This window comes from Tasmannia lanceolata, unplaced genomic scaffold (assembly GCF_043159265.1).
Source record: "Tasmannia lanceolata isolate RefF3 unplaced genomic scaffold, GAP_Taslan_0.1 ptg000008l, whole genome shotgun sequence".
Classification (NCBI taxonomy): Eukaryota; Viridiplantae; Streptophyta; class Magnoliopsida; order Canellales; family Winteraceae; genus Tasmannia; species Tasmannia lanceolata.
The window spans coordinates 66,983,191-67,004,973 of record NW_027518685.1 but is presented as its reverse complement, the minus strand read 5'-3'; the positions used below and the strand labels follow the sequence as shown (position 1 = coordinate 67,004,973).

The window sequence follows — 21,783 nt, the reverse complement described above, 5'->3', positions numbered from 1 at the left end:
TTTGAAATTCGACGGGGTGACACATGGCAAACGTTTCTGCAAATTTGGGTTGGGTTGGGTTGGGAAAAATCAACCTGAATTGGAAATCAGGTTGGGTCCCCCAACCCGACCCGACCCGAAACCCGATTTCCAATTCCGATATGTACTTAAATGTGCTTAAAACCCGATTTCAACTGAACTCATTTCCCATTGAAGCTAGAAAGGTGCTTAGATTTCAACATAAATTTATCCTTTTGTTCATTTACAAAGAGTTTTTATATGGTGGATGCCTGTATAGGAATGTGAGCACAAAAATAAATAAAAAATGGGGCCCACAAAAAACATGTGCATGAATTGAAAATCGGGTTGGGTCAGGTTGACCCGATTGCAAATCGGGTTGTGTCGGGTTGGGTCCAGCCGGGTTGGAAATCGGGTTGGGTTGGAAAAATGGGTTCCTCGGGTTGGCCTCAACCCAATCGACAACCCGACCCGAGTTGCACCCCCTAATTTGCATACCTTGTAGCCCAAGAGCAGAAGCATCCACTTCTTGCAAACACCTATCCAGCTCCCCCTTTCTGATCAATAGATGGCCCCAATAAAACCAATTGAGAAGCTTTGTCTTCAAATCATGAAAATCGTTACCTTCCTCTACCGCATCAGATTTTGGGCAAAGGCATTCAACTACTTGTGACGTGGAACCAATTGAGATGCTTTGGATGTAAATAATGAAAATCATGAAGCTTTAGAAAATTCCCACTAATGGTCGAACCAAATATGATCAATGATGTAAATAATGTACCTGAAAATGGCATATGGGTCGAACCCCTACTGCTAAGGAGTGCTCTCCAACATTGGAATGTTGAAACCTGCAAGAAAGAATAATGGTTAGTCAATTGAGAGAGGTAACAAAAAGATAGAGGAATTTAAAGTTGCCTACAATTCACATATCTGCAACTCAAATAAACCATCAGATTCTCTTCCCGTGGATATTCTGTTAACCAAAAGAATTATTGGTGGAAAAACGTCCACATATAAAAATATTAACAAAACAAAATCAAACACCAAGCCATTTTTTTCATGGGCTCTTATATGTATAGATCAATAGAGAGAACCCAACTCTCACCTGTTATATCTGAAGGAATTTCTCAGCTAGAAAGAAACCACTCACCAATCCACTTCGTATCATAAACATAAGAACAACATTCCTGAAAGAGAATTCAATTTCTGTGAGAAGTGGTTTTTATTGCTGATAGGAGAAGAAGACTACTGATATGAACTTCGTTTAGAGATCTGAAGCTCACACCCAAAACAGAGTATCGGAAAAGAGAAATGGAGAGAAGAGAGGAAAGAAAAAGGAAGAAGAAGAAGTCAGAGAAAGAATATTGTTTTTCATTATCTGCCCTCATTGGCTGTGATCCCACCTTTAAAAGGGCTGTCACAAATCGTTTAAGTACAGCTGGCGATTTCTTATAACAACTACAATCCTTCTCTTTTCATATGTAAAGACAAAAGATGGAAAATTAACTAACTAAGACTGGACTAATCTTAATTACGCATGTAATCCTTCAACCACTTGGGTTTATTCGTAATCCTTCTTTCTCTCACTGGTTGCCCCTGTTTCTGCTGACTTTCCTCATTCACTTTCCCTTCCTGTGCACGTGCTTCATTTCCCTCTTGTGTCTATGTGCTATCATTGCCCACCCCTTGAAATGGAACCTTGTCCTCAAGGTTTAGGTGTGGATATTCCTTCTGGAAGTCGGAAACATTTTCCCAAGAGGTATCTGCTGGTAGCAATCCATTCCACTGAATCAGAACCGGAGAAACCGGTTCATTTGGTGGTAGAAACTGGTTCATTTTGTGTCTGAGTTTAAATAGCTCTGACCAAAACTTGCTGATGAAAATATGGTCCCGAACGTAGACAATCGATTTTGACATGCCATGAAGTTTAACTATCATCTCCGTGAAGAGTTTTGCTACCTTGACAGCATTGAAACTGGTGGTAAGGTGCCCAAGTGAGCACATTTTGAGAGGCGGTCCATTACAACGAAAATGGTTGTGTATCCATTAGAAGGCGGAAGACCTGTTATGAAATCCATAGCAAAATCTTCCCAGATGTTGTTAGGGATGGGTAAGGGTTCCAGTAATCCCAGGGAAGGCGTGGCGCAATATTTGGTATGTTGGCAGATAAGACATGCTTGCACAAACTGAGCTTCCGAAAACCAACTGAATGCGTCTTTCTTGAGAAGGTTGGTGAGAGGAGCAGCAAGAGTAACATAATGGTGGACGAACCTCCTGTAATAACCAGTAAGCCCTAGGAAACCCCGTAATTGTTTCAAATTCGTGGGATTTGGCCAAGTTTGCATTGCCTGAATTTTATCGGGATCAGGTTGAACGCCCTCGCCCGAAACCAAATGACCCAGATATTCAATTTGAGGTTGGCAGAATTTGCATTTACTGAGTTTGACAAACAATGTGTTAGAGGTTAAACACTGCAAAACATAGTGAAGGTGAGAGATATAAGCCTCCATAGAACTACTATAAACTAATATGTCATCGAAGAAGACAATTACAAACCGCCGTAAGAAGGGTTTAAAAATCAGGTGCATGATGCTCTGGAATGTAGATGGGGCGTTGGTGAGCCCAAAAGGCATAACTAAGAATTCGTAGTGACCTTCATGAGTTCTGAAGGCTGTTTTGACACAATCTTCCCGTTTCATACGAATTTGATGGTACCCCGATCATAAATCCAATTTAGAAAAAACCATAGCACCATGTAACTCATCCATTAATTCATCAATGGGGGGAATGGGGAATGGATCCTTGATTGTAATGGAATTTAGGGCCCTGTAACCCACACAAAAGCACCATGTATTGTCCTTCTTTGTTACGAAAAGAACAGGGGAAGAATAAGGGCTATGGCTGGGGACAATGATCCCATTGTTGAGCATTTCCTGAACCAATTTTGCAATTTCATTCATCTGGAAATGAGGATAGCGATAAGGTTGAACGTTCACCGGAGTCGACCCAGGTGGTAAGTGAATTTGATGGTCGCTGTCTCGATGTGGTGGCAATCCTTTTGGTTCTTGAAATAGTTTGGAGAAATGATGCAAAACATTAGGAATTGGCAGCGGTAAGTCAGCCGGAATGTAGTTATTGCCACTGTCTATCAGAAATGGTTGGTTTGTGTGGTGATCCATACAAATTAATTGAAAACAAGTAGCTATGGAATCTGTTTTGGAAAGACATTTCAACTGGGAGGCCTGTAAAGGATATGGAGTTAATTCCGATGCGCCCACAATCTTCACTGGTTTTCCTGGCCAGGTAAAGTCCATGGCGGAAAGCTTATAGTCTGCGAGGATTGGTCCCAACTCCTCTAACCATTGAACTCCTAATACAATATCTGCCCCCTTAATGGGTAATACAAAAAGTTGTAATGAGAAGTCATGGTTCGGAATTGAAATATGGACATTAGAACAGAGGTTTGTGCAAAGAAGAGAAGCACCATTGCCAATAAGAACTTTGAAAGGTTTTGTGGGCATAATGGGCCAATGGAGTGATTCAGCAACCTTCGCCTTAACGAAGTTGTGTGTGGAACCACTATCGATTAAAATGTGGAGAGAGGTATGAGTACTCACGCCTATGACTCGAATAGTTCGAGGATTCAGCTGTCCAACCATAGCATGAAAACAAATTTCGGCTGAGTTGTCGTTGGCAAGCGCATCCGTAGAGACTAACTGGTCATCCGTAGGGTCCTCCTCTAGCATATACAAATGGTATAATCTCAATCGACAATCATGACCCGGAGTGTACCGTCATCACAAAAATAGCATAATCCTTTCTCTCGTTTCTGTTTCATGTCCTCCTTTGATAACTGCCTTGGGGTAGTTGTCTCAAGGGTGGTGCGGGAAGGGCGAGAGGTTTAACAGAGGGAATAGGTGGTGAAGGTAAGGGACCTTGGCCCCCAACTAGATTGATCCACCCAGGTTTCCATGATTTCCGTAGGTCAGCATACTTTTGTTCGTAAATTCGAGCGAAGGAAATCGTTTGTAACAAAGAGGTAGGTTGTAAGACTTGGAGTTCTCTTCTCAACTCGGGTTTCAAACCGGAAATAAAGAAACTCACAAGAAATGATTCAGGGAGACCACTAACCGTGTTATAAAGATCTTCAAAACGGCTCTGATATTCTTCAACAGAGGTTTTTTGATGAATCTGCGCCAAGGCTCCTTTAGGGTCTTTGTATAGAGATGGTACAAAACGGAGACGAATTGCATCCAAGAAGCCCTTCCATGAATGAATGAGGTTGTTAGAGCGCGCCCATTGAAACCAAGCAAGGGCCGGTCCTTCCAGATGAAAGGAAGTGATGGCCACACGCTGATCCTCTGGTGTCCCGTAATAGTAAAAAAACTGTGTGATTTTGAAAATCCACCCAACGGGATCCGTGCCGTCAAATTTCGGAACATCCATCCGAATAAATTTGGTAAAGTTTGTCTGATTTGGAACGGTTTCCTCCGATGAGTTACCTGAAGAAGTCTCCTCACTGGTTGGACGATGAAGCAGGGTTGCCGGTGATTGGAGCTGAAGTTGTTTGAGCATAGCAACCAGTTCGCCATGTTGTTGCGATTGGAGGAGTCGGAACTCATTGATTTGTTGTTGGTATTGTTGGAATTGCTCGTCGATCTTCGCTTGATACCGCGTATTGTCGGCCATTGATGCAAACGAAGGTTCGAAGGTTCAATGAAAGCACCAATGATATGAACTTCGTTTAGAGATCTGAAGCTCACACCCAAAACAGAGTATCGGAAAAGAGAAATGGAGAGAAGAGAGGAAAGAAAAAGGAAGAAGAAGAAGTCAAAGAAAGAATATTGTTTTTCATTATCTGCCCTCATTGGCTGTGATCCCACCTTTAAAAGGGCTGTCACAAATCGTTTAAGTACAGCTGGCGATTTCTTATAACAACTACAATCCTTCTCTTTTCATATGTAAAGACAAAAGATGGAAAATTAACTAACTAAGACTAGACTAATCTTAATTACGCATGTAATCCTTCAACCACTTGGGTTTATTCGTAATCCTCCTTTCTCTCACTGGTTGCCCCTGTTTCTGCTGACTTACGTGCTTCATTTCCCTCTTGTGTCGATGTGCTATCAACTACTCACTGTTGTTACCGGTTTTGAGAGCTCATGAGTGGGAGAGGACGCGGATGAGAACCATACAGAGGAGAGAGGGCTCTTTTCTTTGGAGAGAGTGGTTTGATGTATATGGTAATGAATGAAGGGATGATGTCAAGCATTTGCCTTTTCCATAATAACTGCAGGTTTAACTCAATTTAAATACATAAACGGCTCTACTAAATGCAAAATTAGGGAGTATTTATAGTGTCAAGAAAGGTTATATTTGGGAAGAGAAAGAATCGATTACAATTACTAAAAAAGGAGAATTTTTGTACTATGGAAATGAAACGGCGGCATGGAAACGGAATGGTTTAAATGTCACCTTTAGAATGTTTTGTTTTATTTTTCTAAATTGTAAATGCCATGTTGAAATTTAATTGGCACGTAGATCTGAGGGAGGAAGGGGCTCTGCCACATCAGATGTGAATAGTAAACCGTCCTTCCTCCTTATAATATAATATGATATATAGGATACGTATGGAAATAAATCTGGGCTATATTTATGGAAGTAAATTAGGGATATAAATTAAAAGGAATTTAGTGGAGTAGGAGAAAACGTGTGGAAATAAATCAGGGATACAAATAAAAGGGTAACATCTCCACGTTTGAGAGATTTGGCAAAACGTGATCAAGAGGCTTCTTAAAATTTCAATTCCGTCTATAGAGGAGCGTGTATAGGAGGGGCTGACACGTGGCACCACCACAGCTTGTAGGATTCAGCTTTATATATAGGATTAGTAAGAAACCCGTGTGATGCATGGGGCGACAAAGAATACATATAGACCCAAAAAAACTGAAAAGAAAAGTTGGAAAAGAAAATAAGAGAAAAAGAATCATATACCTCATGTAAAAACTTGCAACAACCCTATCTTGCAAAGCTCAAGTACTAATGAAGAAAGCATATATGGAGAGAGAGAGAGAGAGAGAGAGAGAGAGAGAGAGAGAGAGAGAATGGGGCATGTCATATTATTCACATATCCTCATTCATAATCAAAAAATATATAATCCCATATTCAATTAAGCACTACGAATAGAAATTTCAATACAGCAGCCCGAAAATCAAAATATGAGTAATTATTGATTCAATTATTTACTGTGAGCAAGAATTCGAATACATCAGTCTTTCATATACAGTTTTCCGGAAATTGCAAATTTTAAGAACGATTCAGATGTGATGTGAAATTACTTAGTATTGTTATTGCCAGTATGAAGCATTGTGCATCCTGCAAGTAGCAGAATAATGGCTTGAATTGCCATAGCAATATGAAGATGTACAAAGTGAACAATGCAAATTACTCATTGGTTCAAATATATAAAATAATGGATTCAACTTGTATTCGAAGTATTTGAGTAATTTGAAGAAAATATAGATTTTTTAGAGACAATGGACAGATGGGAAGAATTGGAGCAACGAGCAAAGTGTCAAAATTAAACATTTGAAATGAGTGACATGTCAACTCAATTTATGTTTTTATTTTTATGTGTGATGACTTGACCATCAATCCAAGCTAATGTTGCATCTTCAACTCATTCTTAACAGCATACACCAATATTTGTTGTGCCAGTCTGTAGAAGTTATTATTTCACTAGACATAGTAGGAGCTTTTCTGCATTGGAAGTTACTTACGAATAAAAATTAAGTTCAAAAAAGCCTTCACCATGTAGATCTAGAAATTAGTATATCGTGGGAGCTGAAGATGTCCAACTTCATCACAATTTACTTCATTGGCACTTGTAGTTTTTTTGGAAGGTATTTAGAATCAAACCTAAGCCCAAAGATTAATTCCCAACTTGGCCTTTAAAGTTGGGGAAGAACATAAGACAGATATTTTTCTCCTCTAATATAAAGAAAGCAATTGACAGTCCAAGTTTTTGGCTGATATTTGGCCGCTAAAGATGGATCAACACAGTCCAATTCACAAAGCAAGATTTCTCAAAATGCAAGCAAATATAAGAATCTAATAGTTGGTGCTTACCCAAGTTGAAACAATTGCATCCAAAATCTAACCAAACTACACTGCCATTGAAAGGAAAATCAATCCAATAGCCAAAGGAAGGCTTTCCAAAATCCTTGCAAATATAAATATTTAATAGACACAAAGCTTACTTAAATTGAAACAATTGGTTCTAAATCACAACCAGTCTGCCCAGTCATTGAGAGGTAAATCAGTTATCAGTCCAATAGGTAAAACAAATATTGGTACAAAGGATAAAGCTAGTAAATTTTTGACGAAAAATGATAGTAGTATATAGAAAACAATACAGACAAATCCAAAATCAGGTGTAATCATTAAAAAAGATGGAAGTACGCGATATCTAATCTCAGTAGTCCATAAAATAGGAAATCATATAGATTGAAAGTGAACCCATGCACAGAAAAGAACCGCATTCAACTTACAATTATTTGTCCACGAAGCCTACACTATCTCCGCAAAACAGATCTATCCTCCTAAGCTGCAATTCACCTCCGAATAAGCAAAATTAAGATTAAAAATTGCACAATAGGATTTTATCACCATCCAATCAAATAAAATGATCATGGACAATAAAAAATGTTATGCCAACGGTAAAGAAAAGCTCAACTTGTATTATATAGCCTACCCAAGTGTGACTGGTGAGCAAGTAATATTTAAAAAATAATAATATCTTGTGCCAGTCTCCCCTCAATCACTCCTCAATCAGTTACTCTAGGAAACCATATCAGCCCCCAAAATGAAGGTGAATTGCATTTAAAATTAATCATTTACCCTAGGAAACGCATATAAGCAAAATTTCTTCGCTGAAACAGAGAGTAAGCCAAATGATTACCAAATTCCAAGTACAAATGCGACTAACTACCAAAAATTCCAACCAAACCAGGGGGGAAACAGATATTACACAAAAGGAGAGCACCATAGAATAAAAAAAATCTTTAAAATTATAAAAAAAACTGAAAACCGAAAAGGAGAGCCAAATATTGCATCAATGCTATTTGGCACACCCTATTGGATGATCCAAACCATTTCACTTGATAGGCCCCGATTAAGATATGCCTCGCCCCAAAACTTTTCTCTGAACCTAACCATCCAATTTGTAAATGTTAAATGTAAATAGCACATTATAGGAAACTCTATAGATTGGAACCAATCATATTTTTCCGTTTGGTTTGACCAGTATGATATATGTTTTCTAAAAAGTAGATGTGATCTCTATAAATCTGAATGATCATAAATACAAGTCTCTAATATTTTACATGATTTTTTTCTTAATATAATGTGCCGAACGTACATGGGTTCCTCGGTAGTTATTAATTTTATGTAATTTATGTTTTAACCATAGTTTATTCATTTATCTTCAATTTTATTTATTGAATATTAGATTGATATTTGTGCCTTGGATTAATGATTTTCTGTGAACCATTGTGCATGCTTTGTCTAACGTTCATCATGCTGATCCTTAATTCCTTATATGATGGATGTCTTCTTTAATCCTACTTCTATCTATTGAAAAAACAAAGTTGAACATGTACAAGGATCAAGCTATTTTTTTTTTTATCTACAACACAGAGAAAATGCTAATGTTCAAGACATTATCAAGAACTCATGCTAATTTTTTTGGATTATATTTCCTTTCCATAGGCTATATAACAAAGGCTAATGTTTTTAATTTTGTAAGTAATGGTAATGTTATAGCAAATATATATAACAAAATGCAGATCCCTCTTACTGGACTTGGAGTGTCTGTTCATATTCTACTCTTCATCCTATTTATTCTACTCTTACAATTTTAAATTTCTTTTGGATCTCTGTTGCATGTTTGTTTACACATTTATTTGCCTAGAAGATATACAAGGTCATGTATGTTTTGGAGAATCGATTATGAGTCCAAAACTGTTTGATGGACATAAATATCGTTCAATTTTTACTCCAATAATCACTCTTGGACCCACATTCAGTTCTCAAAATACAAAACAAACACGGCCATTAATTTTATTTTGATGATAACACTCCTTATTTTACATTTATTCAATCTAAAATAACTTTCAAATCTTCAAACATTTCTAAATATTTATAATATTATCTAATGTTTAAGAATTAAGCAATTATATTGTCTTTTCAATTTTTTAATCATATTTATTTTTCTATAACGCCCCGTGCATCGCACGGTTGGTCCCACTAGTATAGCTAGATGGGGATTTCACTGTTCACGCCCACGTGGACAGCTAGCTCCCCCATCCCGCAATTATCCTACGTGGCAATTCGACATTAACGCACTACAAGAAAAATGAGTTTCACCGACGTTCGTCATGTTGAACGTCCCTAATAATAGTGCATACACCGACGTTCACCAAAGAAGCGACGGTGAAGGATTTTCCGCACGACTAACCACTCGCGCCCAAAGATAAGGAAACCCTCGCGCGCGGGAAAACCTTATTTCGCTCTCTTCTCTCCGGCGCGAACAAAAGCTAGGGTTTCCTTCTTCCTTTCTCTTGCCGTCGCCGCCGAGAAACTCAGCCGCCGTCGCCACTGGTTTCAAGGTAGGTTTTCTTTTCTGAAGAGGAAGAAGAAGAATGGGTTTGGGTTTCGATTAATGGTCGTTTTGAAGAACAAAAACAGAGAGGATTCGTCAAGGAGGAGCTCCATTGTGTCAGCCTCCATCATCTCTTAGATCTCGTTTTTTGGGAGGGTTTTGGAGGTCTCTACGTAAAAACGGTACCCTCTCTCTCTCTCTCTCTCTCTCTCTCTCTCTCACACACACACACACACGCTTCTTTATAAATAGATTAATTTCATGGAGGATTCAGTTTGATATTTGGGGCTTTTTTCATGGATTTTTGGGGGTTTTTTCATGGTAATATGATTATGTATTTTTGGGTTTTCATGAGATTTTATTTTGGGGTTTTCGTGGACTATGTATGTATCGGACCTAGGGTTTTCGTGGGTAGCGAATCCAAACCTTTACCTTAATCTTTTTTTTCCTGTGAGTGGACTTATTTTAATGGAATGTGGAAGTATATGTTGAATGTCTTCTGTAAAAGTTGTTCTGCTATTACTTGTTTGATTATTTAATTTGGGTTCTTGGTTATTGGTTATGTGTTTTGAATTTTGGATTTGTAGGTGTTTAGGTTATTGAATTCAGGCTCTGTATTTCTTGGATGCTTGAATGTGCATTATTTAGTTTCAGTAATTTGCTTTTAATTTTGGGGTTTCCACTTTTAAGGATTTTTGTAAACTTGGCTGATGGGTTTTTAATCTGCAACGGTCTCCAAGCTTGTTTTCATTGTTTTTTTTAGGTTTCTGGTTTGTTGAATATGAGTTGTTTGTTTTTTTTACCATTATTTGCAGTGTCTATTTCATTTTTTTTCCATTTCCTATTTATAATTGAAAGGTGGCAACTGTCTGGTATGACGCGTTGAAAGTTTCATCTGTATTTGCCCTTGGTTGCTTCTAGGATGGAATTTACATCAACTAGTTGCAGGTCAAAGACAAGTATTTGATTGTTTACTTGTTACATCAGCGTGGCAAGGTTCTGTGCTGGCAAGGTTTTATTAAACACTGATGTAGATCTCCCTTTTTTATATTACAGGTCATATCTTTATCATTCAGTCATGGCAAAGAGGAAGAATATCCCCACCTCCCATGACTCACAGCCACCCTCTATGAGGAGACATATACACCCCCCCGCCCAGAGGATGGAGCCTCACACACCTTGCATGGCAGTTGAGACGCTCCCATCTTACATGGAAGATGAGACACTCCCACCTTCAGAGTGGCAAGAGCCGATCACACATTCAGAGATACAGGAGACGAGCCCACATTTAGATGCACACGAGCTTATCCCACCTTCACAGGATCTCCATATGTCTTCCCATTTCATCCCCTCCTCATTGAAGAGGACTCGAGGGGCCACACATTGCAAAGATACATGGGGTTCTAAAGAGAAAAAAATTGTGAAATTTAATGAGCTTGGGCAGCCCGAGTGTCCAAAAGCTTGCAAATTGGCGAATTTCCTCGGGTCTGTAGCGAGAATGGGTGATAAATTGCCGCTTACTTATCTTGACTGGAGGAAGATGCCGAAGCAAAATAAAGATGACGCATGGGATATTGTTATGGTATATTGAAATGACAGACATTTGTCTTTGTTTCTTCATCATCAAATTGCCAATTATATTATATTCCGGTCTTTTTTTTACATGTAATGTAGGAAAAATGGGCTTTTGGTGATAGCCATAAGGGTTGGGTTATTGCAAACATTGGAAGGAAGTGGCGGGAATGGAGGTGTACCCTGAAGACAAAATATTTTGACGAGGATCTTCCGCCGCCACTAGATAGAATTACTGAGTCGCACTACCGATTTCTGTGTGACCACTGGAGTACACGAGCATCGAAGGTAAGATTGAATGTTAAATAAATTTTGGGTTCTTCTACGTACAAAAGAATGAAATTGAATATTTTTTGGATGTCATGATTTAGGACCATTGCATTCAAAACAAAGCGAACCGCGCCTTACAAATGATAAAACACACCGGTGGGACAAAAAGCAACGCAGTGTATTGGAAAGAGGAGGTAATTTCAATAATGACTTTAATTGATTTACTTGTCAGCTCTTCGATACTTACAAACAATGATATTTTTCTATGAGGACAGACCGTCAAGAATGATAGGTCTCAAAGCCGTGGAGATATCTTCATACGTACCCACCAAAAGAAAGACAAAACGCCTTATGATGATACCTGTGAAGCTATTATAGTAAGTTTTGTAACATTCGTAGTTAATCTACTATATTACTCTTGATATTACAATTTATATAAAACTTGATTATTTCACCTTCTCTTTATTGCAGGCACAAATAAAGGACATCCAGACTCAGCATCCCGAGTCTAGGTCCTCAATTGCCTCAGATGATGACTTAGGGCGGGTCTTTGGCGCAGAGAAACGAGGCAGGGTGCGCATGCTGGGACCTGGCCCTACGCCGTCTAGGTTGTTTGGCTCGCCATCAGGTGGTGGGATGTGGCAGGAGAAGGCTGCATCACTTGAGCGGGCCAATGAACAACTGAACGATGAGGTGACGCGTATGAGTGCGAGGCAGTCTGAAATGGAGCGACAGATAGCAACACTACTTTCTCATCTACTTGTTCAATCGTTCCTTCACATATCTATGTTGTTTTTTTTCGTAGGCATCTGACGATCTTACTCCTTTGCACCAGCATGTACCCCCCACTAGCAGCCAGGGAGATGAGATTCTGGTAAGACCGGAATAAATTTAGTGACTTTTAATCTATATCATATGGCAAAAACTGTCCTCATTAAATAATATATGATTTTTTTTCTGATTATTTGGCTTTTTCTAAGGTTACATTAATGAGCATTCGACGTGCGGGGGTCAGAGTTGCACGTGGCGTTCGTATGAGCGTCGATCCATTACATGTAGTTGATGATGAGCCATTAGGGGAGTATTTCACCGAGGTCCAGATATCAGTCGCAGTGCTTCCGGACGAGGCTCTAGTAAGACCGTCTGAATTCTTCACATGTATGGGAGACGCGGTAGGAGCACCAATCGCTTGGCCATCCCACCTAGTAAGTAAATGATATATAAGGCATGAATTTATTGGTGGTTGATGATATTTTTATTGACAAGTATACTAATTTTTGTCAATACTTTTGCGTTTCATTTGTTTTCAGGTAAGACCGGGATGGATTCTTTGAGCCGCCTTATGTTTGTGGCTTCCCTTGCTCTTAATTAGTTTTTTTGATCCATTGTATTACACTTCCTCATCTTATTGTCGTAGAACCTTTTTGGTTTTTGTATATGTTTGGTGATGGGGATGGTGATGGTAATGCTGATGGTGGGGGAGGTGGTGATGGTGATGGTGATCCTTTTCATTAAACACTCTGTCTATTTTTTGTAAAATTATACATTTCTATTCGTTTGGGAAGATATGCTTTTGAGCCTGTACATAAACTTGTATTTCCTGTTTGGTTCAGAAATGAAACATGGATCTTTGATGACTAGAAAGAAATGCTATATTGTTTTATTATACTTACATTTGGAGATTTTAATCCATCCCCAACCATTTCTTGCGTGTGTATATTTAGTTGGAATTCTTAATGAAAACGTATTACTTGAGTCAGCATATACGTGTAAGACCTTGCATGCTGAATTGAAAGTTACTTCCTAAAAGCCAAGCGATCGGTCAAGAATCTTGTGTTAACTTCATCAATTTCAGCGGTGTGGAAACAGGATGGTTTGGATAAAGAGAAAAATGATCCTTTAGATCCCTTTACGTTTTGTACAGGATACTACAAGTCTTGGGAGGGCATTGGATCAAGAGAAAAATGATCCTTTAGATCCACATAATGGAAATCGTGAGTTTTTTTTTTTTTTTTTTTTGTTGCCTCTTTCCTTCTATGCTTCTATGGTTTATTTGATTTGGGTTTTGCTTTGCACAGGGTACTAGAGGTCATGGGAGAGCCTTGGATCAAGAGAAAAGTGATCCTTTGGATCTACATAATGGAAATCGTGAGTTCTTTTTGTTATTTGTTGCCTCTTTCCTTCTATTTATTAGGATGTGGCAACACTATTGATATGATCTTTTGTCTCTTCAGTAATTGTTCATCTATAATTGTATTCAAGATGCTATCTAATTGTACATCTACATTTATGATATGCATAATCTGGTGGTGGGTGGTGCCCACATATTCATAAAATCAGCATTGAATGGCTTCGCATGTCCATTACTGAGGAGCCCTTGTGATCACTACCTTAGAACAATCAATAAAGACTTCGATCAGGTGAGGAGGCTTTTTTCTTTCACATATTTATGTTTTAGGATTGAGTTTTTATATGATGAAGAGCCGTATAAAGCAGTATTGGAGTACGTTGGAGATCCCATCCTTGATATTTTGATCCAACGGCAGCTCACTTTTTGAGGCAAAAAGTGAGCTGCTGTTGGATCAAATATGAAGGATTAGATCTCCAATACTGCTTTATACGGCTCTTCATCATATAAAAACTCATGTTTTAGTAGCTATTATCATCTCTTAAAGAAATCCTATTCAAATCCTTGTTTTTTTATTAGGACATTGAGCAAGGGATAGGGACCAAATTTTTTTAGTATTTGTGAATGTTAGACTTTTATTATGATTAGAGCTCAAATTTCTGTTCAAGTTCCATACGAGTAGATGTGTAGTAGCTTTAGGCAAAATTGTAGGCAATGGACTCAGAAAATATTCTTGTTTTGTTTTTAAATGCACAAGGATCATTTTTCCAATTTCCTTTTACTGAATATTCTACTTTGGATGGATTTTTTGAGCCTGCTCATTGATTCTTTTCAGCCTGCTCATTGATTCTTTTGAGCCTCATATGTCATACAAACTTTGTTCAAGCTGATTGATTTTGTCTCTCACCATTTTTCTCCCTATAGGTTGATCTTCTTCCTCCCTATTTTATTTTAGTTTCTTTTTTTGCCCCTTGCAGATTGTTCAGAAGAGAGAGGGCTTACAAGGGTGATTGATTTTGTCTCCTCTCTTAACGGCATCAGCGGTATGCCTCAAACCTGTAGTCTCTCATCTCATATCTCTCATTTCACATATAAAATCTCTCATCTATCTATTATTTTGTCTCCTCTCTTACTAGCTGCTGATGCTTTATTGGATTTAAGTTTGTTTCTTGTAAGCCCCTGTTGCTTTGGATTTTGAGAATTGATTACTAAGTCCAAAACTGATTATTGGTCTCAAAATTAGTCCAATAATCAGTTTTGGACTCACAATCTGTTCTCAAAATCCAAAACAAGCAGGGCTTAGAATTCTCTACTAAATTCTCTACTAAAAGAACACAACCTTAGTTAATAACTGGTAAGAAGACTATAACACCCTTGCCTTGCCTTATGCACTAGATATTACTATCGCAAATTAGCCATTTTGATGGATAAGAACATAAGGGACATGCATTTTTTGTTTCTGATTCTCTGATTCAACTGTCGTCCATTTCCTTGCTTTTCTATTCGATACTTAATGCTCAATGTAACGACAGTAGTAATTTTCTAATTCAACTGTCGTCCATTTCCTACAGTAGTAATCCATTTCCTTGCTTTTCTATTAGATACTTAATGCTCTTGTAGCTGATTTTATTGAATCATTTTAATGAAAATCAGAGCCCCATACGAAGAGTGGCACCCGAGGAAAAATCAGAGCCAACAGGTTCCTGTATAGTCCTACACAAGGACTTCTTTATTGACTTTGAAACAGAGATGGATCTCATTTCTTGAAGACACTTGGGATCTACCTCAGTGCCTACACCATCAACCCTTAACTTCTCAAATTTCTTTTTTGCCAGATTTTTGAAGCTTACCTGTTTAAAGTATATGGTTTCTGGTGCATTGTACCTCCTTTGAGTTTACACCAAGACTACCTACTCGAGTTACTTCAAGTTTGCTTCATTCAATGTCTCTCCAACTGACCCAATGGCATCCAGTCCATGGAACATTACTCATGGCCAGTTCTTTCATGAGTCTCTTGATCAGATTGAATACCATTTCACTATATGAAGTGCCACTCGATGATTTGATTCTAGCGAGTAACATAAAGTAACAGGTGACCCCTATGTTTCTTCTCTTTCTTCACTTTCTTCTCCTACGTATGTACTTATTGCTGACAATGTATCTCATTGTAGACACCCGGATCTGGGATCCACACTCATATCTTGAAATTACCTTCTTCCACATTTCCTTTACATTTTCCTGAAATTTGGTATGTTCCCAAGTGAACACGCCCTTATTATTTCAGGTTAACTTGTTGAGCATAACTGTCATGTCCCATTTCTTCATTTGGAGACATGCAAGACTATTTGTCAATTGTCAGGCAGACAGACGGTGGAGGGGTATAAAGTTGGAAGATTTTTCCATCTGAATTTTGTTCAATTTATATTATAACTGCTCAAACATTGTTTGCATCTAGCTTTTTGCTTCATTGGCATGTCAATATTGGACACGACAACACAATCACCCTAATCGTAAATCTCTGGACCTTCTAGTTCAGCCTGCTGTTATCCTTAGATTGCAAAATTCAAATGTCACAACTCACAACTCTATTCGTAAGATATATCAGATAGGAAAACATTGCATTCTTCCTTCCACAGTTAGATAGTAGACAGCTACTAATTTTGAATTTTTGCATTTTGATGCTTGGGGCACTGCCATCAACCAAGTAGCATCCATTATTATGCTTTGCTTATTGACTATTTTACGAAATACAACTGGAATGAAAAATCACGATATGACCAAGAAATACATACATACCTCAATGAAGAAGATCAATGGTATACTTTCACTAAGAAATCAAGATACATTTGTATAGGATCAACCTCAATTCCAAGAAAATATCTCAGTGGATTAAGATCATCAATATTGAAGGCCCTTCTCAAATGGCCTTTCAAGTATTATAACATATAACAGCAGAATTACCCCTTATGATAATGATATCGTCAACACACAATCATGATAGTAATCCCTTCTTCCTAGTTAAAAACTAAGCTCTAATAGAACTTCGATGAACTAGAAACTTAGACACGAAACAAAACGAACTAAATAGACTGGACTAGTTGGCTTGATCAAGTCAATTTTGATCAGATTTTACAAAACAAGTAACCAGTATTAAGGCTTCTTTACTGTCTTAAGAGTGGGAAAGTGTTAAATATAACCCATTGATTAATGTTCTTGTTGCAGACAGCCAGTGTTCAATGTTCTTGAAAATTGATCTTTGTGAGGAAGATAAGAAATCACAGGTAGATTGAAGAGTGGGGCCATCTAACGCCATTTAAGTGAGTATCAATAATGTTATAAATTGTGTACAAGCTGACAGATGTCCCAAATGGACAACTCCATATTTTTTTGGTCTACATTCATAGCCCATATTCTGCATTGAAGTTTCAACGATCTATTAAAAGAATGGTCTTGGTAAATGGAGATCTATAATAAATGCAAGGATAATGTGAAATTTATACAAATCTTATGCATGCCTCAACAGCTTTTAGAACCAGGTGTTATGGATTTGTGAGAAAGCCTATTAACTATGATAGGGTTCGATTCTTGGGTAGTGTGGGTAACATAGGGGGTCAAAGAAAGAAGGTTGGGAATTAAATCACAGAATTATGGATCTCAGGAAGCAAGCGAACTTCATCCTACTCATGCTATTGACTTGATTCTCCATTTACCTTGGTTTTGGTTTGAGCTCATGGTCAGCAGTTTGAAACTTTCAGATGAACCTGACTTATTTGTTGTAAGGGTCTGTAATTTCTTTCTTTAGTTTGCTCTCTCAACAGTCTAGTTTGCTCAAGTTCACTCCACTTTGGTTGAAATGTTTTTTGTAATGTCCTTGTAGTGTGAGGTTGTTTGAATGCCATATTGCAGGCTGTATCCCAATATTCTGATAAAGGGAATTTAAAAAAAAAAAAATGTCTATATTTACCGACGGTCAGGACCGTCGGTGATTCTCACAAGTAAACTACGGCCATACATTTTCACCAATGGTCCTTAACCTTCGGTGTATTTACCAACGCTCCAAAAACGACAGTAAATATACGTATCCAAAGACCACTTGGGAATTAGCGACGGTCACAACCGTCGGTGTAATTTATATACACGACGGTTTCTTAAACCGTCGGCGATTACCTTAACAGCAACGTTTGATTTTGATTTATAACGACGTTCATAAACGCCGGTATAAATAGTATCACCGACGTTTTTAAATAAACGTCGGTATATACATTTAGGCACGGTAGCATCAGTGACGTTCACTACAAGTGTCGGTGTAAGTTACACCGACATTCATCGGTATATACACCGACGGTCATGACCGTCGCTGAAACTCATTTTTCTTGTAGTGACGGAAAAAAAAAACTCCTTAAAAACCTCTTCCTAATAAAGTGGGCCCAACCTCTTCCTAATAAAGTGGGCCCATCGTAATCTCACTAAATATTTGACTTTCCCCCAAAAAAGGCCCAAATAAAACTACTAATATTTGACTTTCCCCCAAAATAAAGGGCCAAATAAAACTCCTTAAAAACCTCTACCTGATAAAAGCTCTGTTGTCTATAGAAATATCACTAAATATTCGACTTTTCCCAAAAAAAAAAAGGACCAAATAAACCTTAAAAACCTCTACATAATAAAGTGGGCCCATCGTAATCTCACTAAATATTTGACTTCCCCCCTAAAAAAGGGCCAAATAAAACTCCTTATAAAAAGGGCGAAAAATACGTACTTGACATGGCTATTTTTTTCGGTATTCAGAAAAACAAAAACGTACGTTACGGATACTTAGAGAATTTATTTCCAAAACTATCCTCTCAAAATTCCTAAATCCTAAAGCTTTCCTGAAAGTAACTTAATAACTTTCCTAATCTCAACATTTCTAAAATCCGCAACGTCCTTCCAATTTCCTCATTGAAATAGGGTGGGATGGATATTTATTTAAAGTTGAATCAAATGTAATCCGCTTATTAACCACTTATTTAAAGTTTTCCTCTTTCTAGGCGTGCACCCAAACAAATTGCGCACCCAACTATTCCTTACAAGCGTGCATTGCACCCTAGTTATCTATTATAATATAGCTGGATGGGGGTTTCACTGTTCATGCACACGTGGACAGTCCCACCATCCTGCTTTTGATCCTACGTGGCATCCTCCTATTATCACTAATATTGGATTATTTCTTACAATATCGTGAGATCTCAAGAAGAGGGTAAAAAACACAATGGCGATGGTGGCTTTTAATCTTTTCATGTTTCTGTATTTTTATATCCCCTCTTTTGGGTTTTCTTCTTTCAGGATGCTGATAAATTCTCCCCCAAAATGTATTGGATGTGGCTGGTAATCACTTTAATCGTTTCCTACTATCTCTTTCCTGTCAAAGAACATGGATTGACTCTTACACATGTATTATCGAAAAAAAATTAATTATATAGAACGAAGAAGGAATAGAATTATCATGCTAATTTTTTTTTCCATCCAATCGTATTCACACATCAATCAGTGGAAAAGGATTGGTAAGCATTCAAGAAGTGCCACCACCATCATTAACAGGCAATTAAGTCATTGCACAAAAAACCACCTTCTACGGTTGAGATTGATTGGGACCACCACAACTCAAAGGATTAATAGAACATCCACGGTGGTGATTGAAGGGGCCACCACAAATAATAGTGTTAGGATCATCCTCTTCATAAGATGTTTGGCTAGAACCTATCTAACTAATGAACGGCTTAGATTGTCCAACTAGGTGGTCCCCACTCTAATTTTTTCTAAGTATTTTGTGTTGATCCACTAATCACATCTACGGTGGAGATTGAAGGGGCCCACCATTTTAGTTGTCTAGGAAAATTAAGGAGCTTTCTACAATTGAGCCACACCATTGGATGCATTAAAGTGAATGGCTAGATCAATCTAACAATCCAAATCATCCGATTAATGCACTTATCATCATCTAATATGATCAAACGAATTATTTAAATCTAGAGGGATGATAGATGCAAATAACCAAAGTACAGCTCGTTAAAAAAATGTAAACCCAGGTGGCTTGTCTTCATTATCAAAACATTGTCGTGGAGATATCAGTCCCACCAGTTTTAAATATGCAGTTTATAAGAAGGCTATTGATTTTGGCACTACTGTGTTTTGATATTTGCACTAAGTTACCTTGATGGGATTAGTATCACGGACAGCTCTGTAGTTTTTTGACGGTCTAGATTGACCAAAAGTGTCTTTGATCTAATTCTCATTTTATAATATAATATAAACCTGCATCTTCTTTAAATAAATAGAAAATAAATAAATAAAGGTTACACAAAATGATAATGAGTGTGAGAGCTACCATCCTTTAATGTAAGGTGAAGGAATTATTGATGAGTGATTTAGAGTGTGAGGCACGCAGTGGAAGTATTCTCTTGACTCTCATGTTAGACGGATAGAAAAAGAGACGACCTTTCCTGTCTAGAAGAACATAGGCAAAAATAAAATAAAGCTACCCAAAAATACACTTTAAAATTTAACACTTTCTATCTTGCAAGGAAGAAGGAATGCTCTTATACGTTGAATTCTCTTGTACAACGTTCTGAATTTTGTTGTACATGGAATTTTCTTACATGTCCAATTGTATTGATTTGAGTGCAATATATAGGCCTCAAATTATGGCATATGGATAGTTTTAGTCTATGTGGGACTAAACATCATATAATATATATGTAAAATAGAATTCTAGACGCCATGGGGGCACCACATGGCACTCCTTCTATACCCAGTTTCCTTTCTCCATAGAATTCACGATTAGAAAAAGTAGCTATTCCTAAAAAAACCCTAAAAAAAAAAACAAAACGTTTTGGTGTTTTTATTCAATGTATTCCTAAAATAGCAATTAAGAAGATAAAACCATCATTTCCGCAACGAATGTCTTTTGGATGGTTACGGTCATTGGCTCTATGTGCTTTTGGTAGGCCTATGACAGTATGACCGTCTAGATTTACCGAGGTGAGATTTATAACACGTGTTAATGTGAGTCTAATTTATAACACGTGTAATCTTCATAGTTTCTTTACATAATTATTTTGGGAAATTATATTTTCAGCCCCTTTTTGTCCTTGGCCACACTCTTTCTAGCGTATTTAGGACTACTTTTTTTAACACTAGAAAGGGGTGTGGCCAAGGATGAAAAGGGAGTGAAAATATCACTTCCCTTAAAAAATATGGGATACACCAAATGTTAGTTATTGAGACTATCACCCCTCACGTATGCTGAGAGGCAATATAAAAAGTGATGGGGGTTGCTAGCAAGACGGGATCCGTGCTAAAAAAAGCACAAGATCCTCTATCGTTACACGTGCTCAAGAGAGTACTGGAATAAGTACTCAAAAATGCTAATTAGTGGGACTATTTTCTATGAGGGTCTCTTTGGTTGCTTGGCATGGCCTTGGAGAGTACTGGAATAAGTAGTCAACATGGAGGAGACAAGCATTGGACTTGCCTGGAATTACCTCGAAGAATAGTCGTTGAAAGTTTTCGGTCGCGCAGCATAGGCTCGGAGAGTAGGGGAATAAGGAGGGGGGGTCATTCCCAATGCATAGAGAGAGAGAGAGAGAGAGAGAGAGAGAGAGATAGAGAGAGAGAGAGAGAGAGCACTGCTCTTAAGAAATTTAAAGCGAAATTCCACCTTTTTGGGTGTGTTTGATTGAACAAAGCCAGGATAGTTTAGGGGTTTTACTTTGCATTTGGGTGCCACATCAGCAAAATCTCTTGTTTGGTTGCCAATGTAGCATCGAAATCTCTGGATACTACAAGACAGGATTCATAGGTTATAATTGCATGTCTAGTGACATGGCATCCATGTCCCACCCTTATACCTTCCGAGCCATGTCTGGTGACATGGCATCCATCTCCCCTCCTTATAACTTCCAAGCCAAATTTCTCAAAAAAGGTGGATTTTGGCTCGGAGAATAATGCCTTTTATCTTTCTCTCTTGCTCTCTCTTTCCTTTTTATACTAGTAATGACACCCCTCCCACTACTCTAAAAGGTTGGCAACCAAGCACAACTTATCACTATTCTAGGAGGTAAATTCTAGGTAAATCAAATGTTTGTCTCCTCCCTATTTAGTAGTTATTGTTGG

General features: G+C 37.9%; 3 long non-coding RNA genes across 4 annotated transcripts; 2 read left to right on the top strand and 1 right to left on the bottom strand.

The window, feature by feature from the left end:
• Positions 1-538: 538 nt before the first annotated feature.
• Positions 539-5,182, bottom strand: LOC143883763 (uncharacterized). The gene is made up of 3 exons (XR_013252505.1): positions 5,136-5,182; positions 1,103-1,203; positions 539-845 (listed from the first exon to the last, which is right to left on the bottom strand). It is a non-coding gene; the product is annotated as an uncharacterized LOC143883763 (long non-coding RNA).
• A 7,073-nt stretch (positions 5,183-12,255) lies between these two features.
• Positions 12,256-13,091, top strand: LOC143883760 (uncharacterized). The gene is made up of 3 exons (XR_013252502.1): positions 12,256-12,375; positions 12,482-12,706; positions 12,812-13,091. It is a non-coding gene; the product is annotated as an uncharacterized LOC143883760 (long non-coding RNA).
• A 515-nt stretch (positions 13,092-13,606) lies between these two features.
• Positions 13,607-17,087, top strand: LOC143883761 (uncharacterized). 2 transcript variants are annotated; one of them, XR_013252504.1, is made up of 3 exons: positions 13,607-13,649; positions 14,607-14,672; positions 16,852-17,087. It is a non-coding gene; the product is annotated as an uncharacterized LOC143883761 (long non-coding RNA). The 2 variants fall into 2 exon arrangements; XR_013252503.1 differs by lacking the exon at positions 13,607-13,649 and adding an exon at positions 13,661-13,921.
• Positions 17,088-21,783: the final 4,696 nt, after the last annotated feature.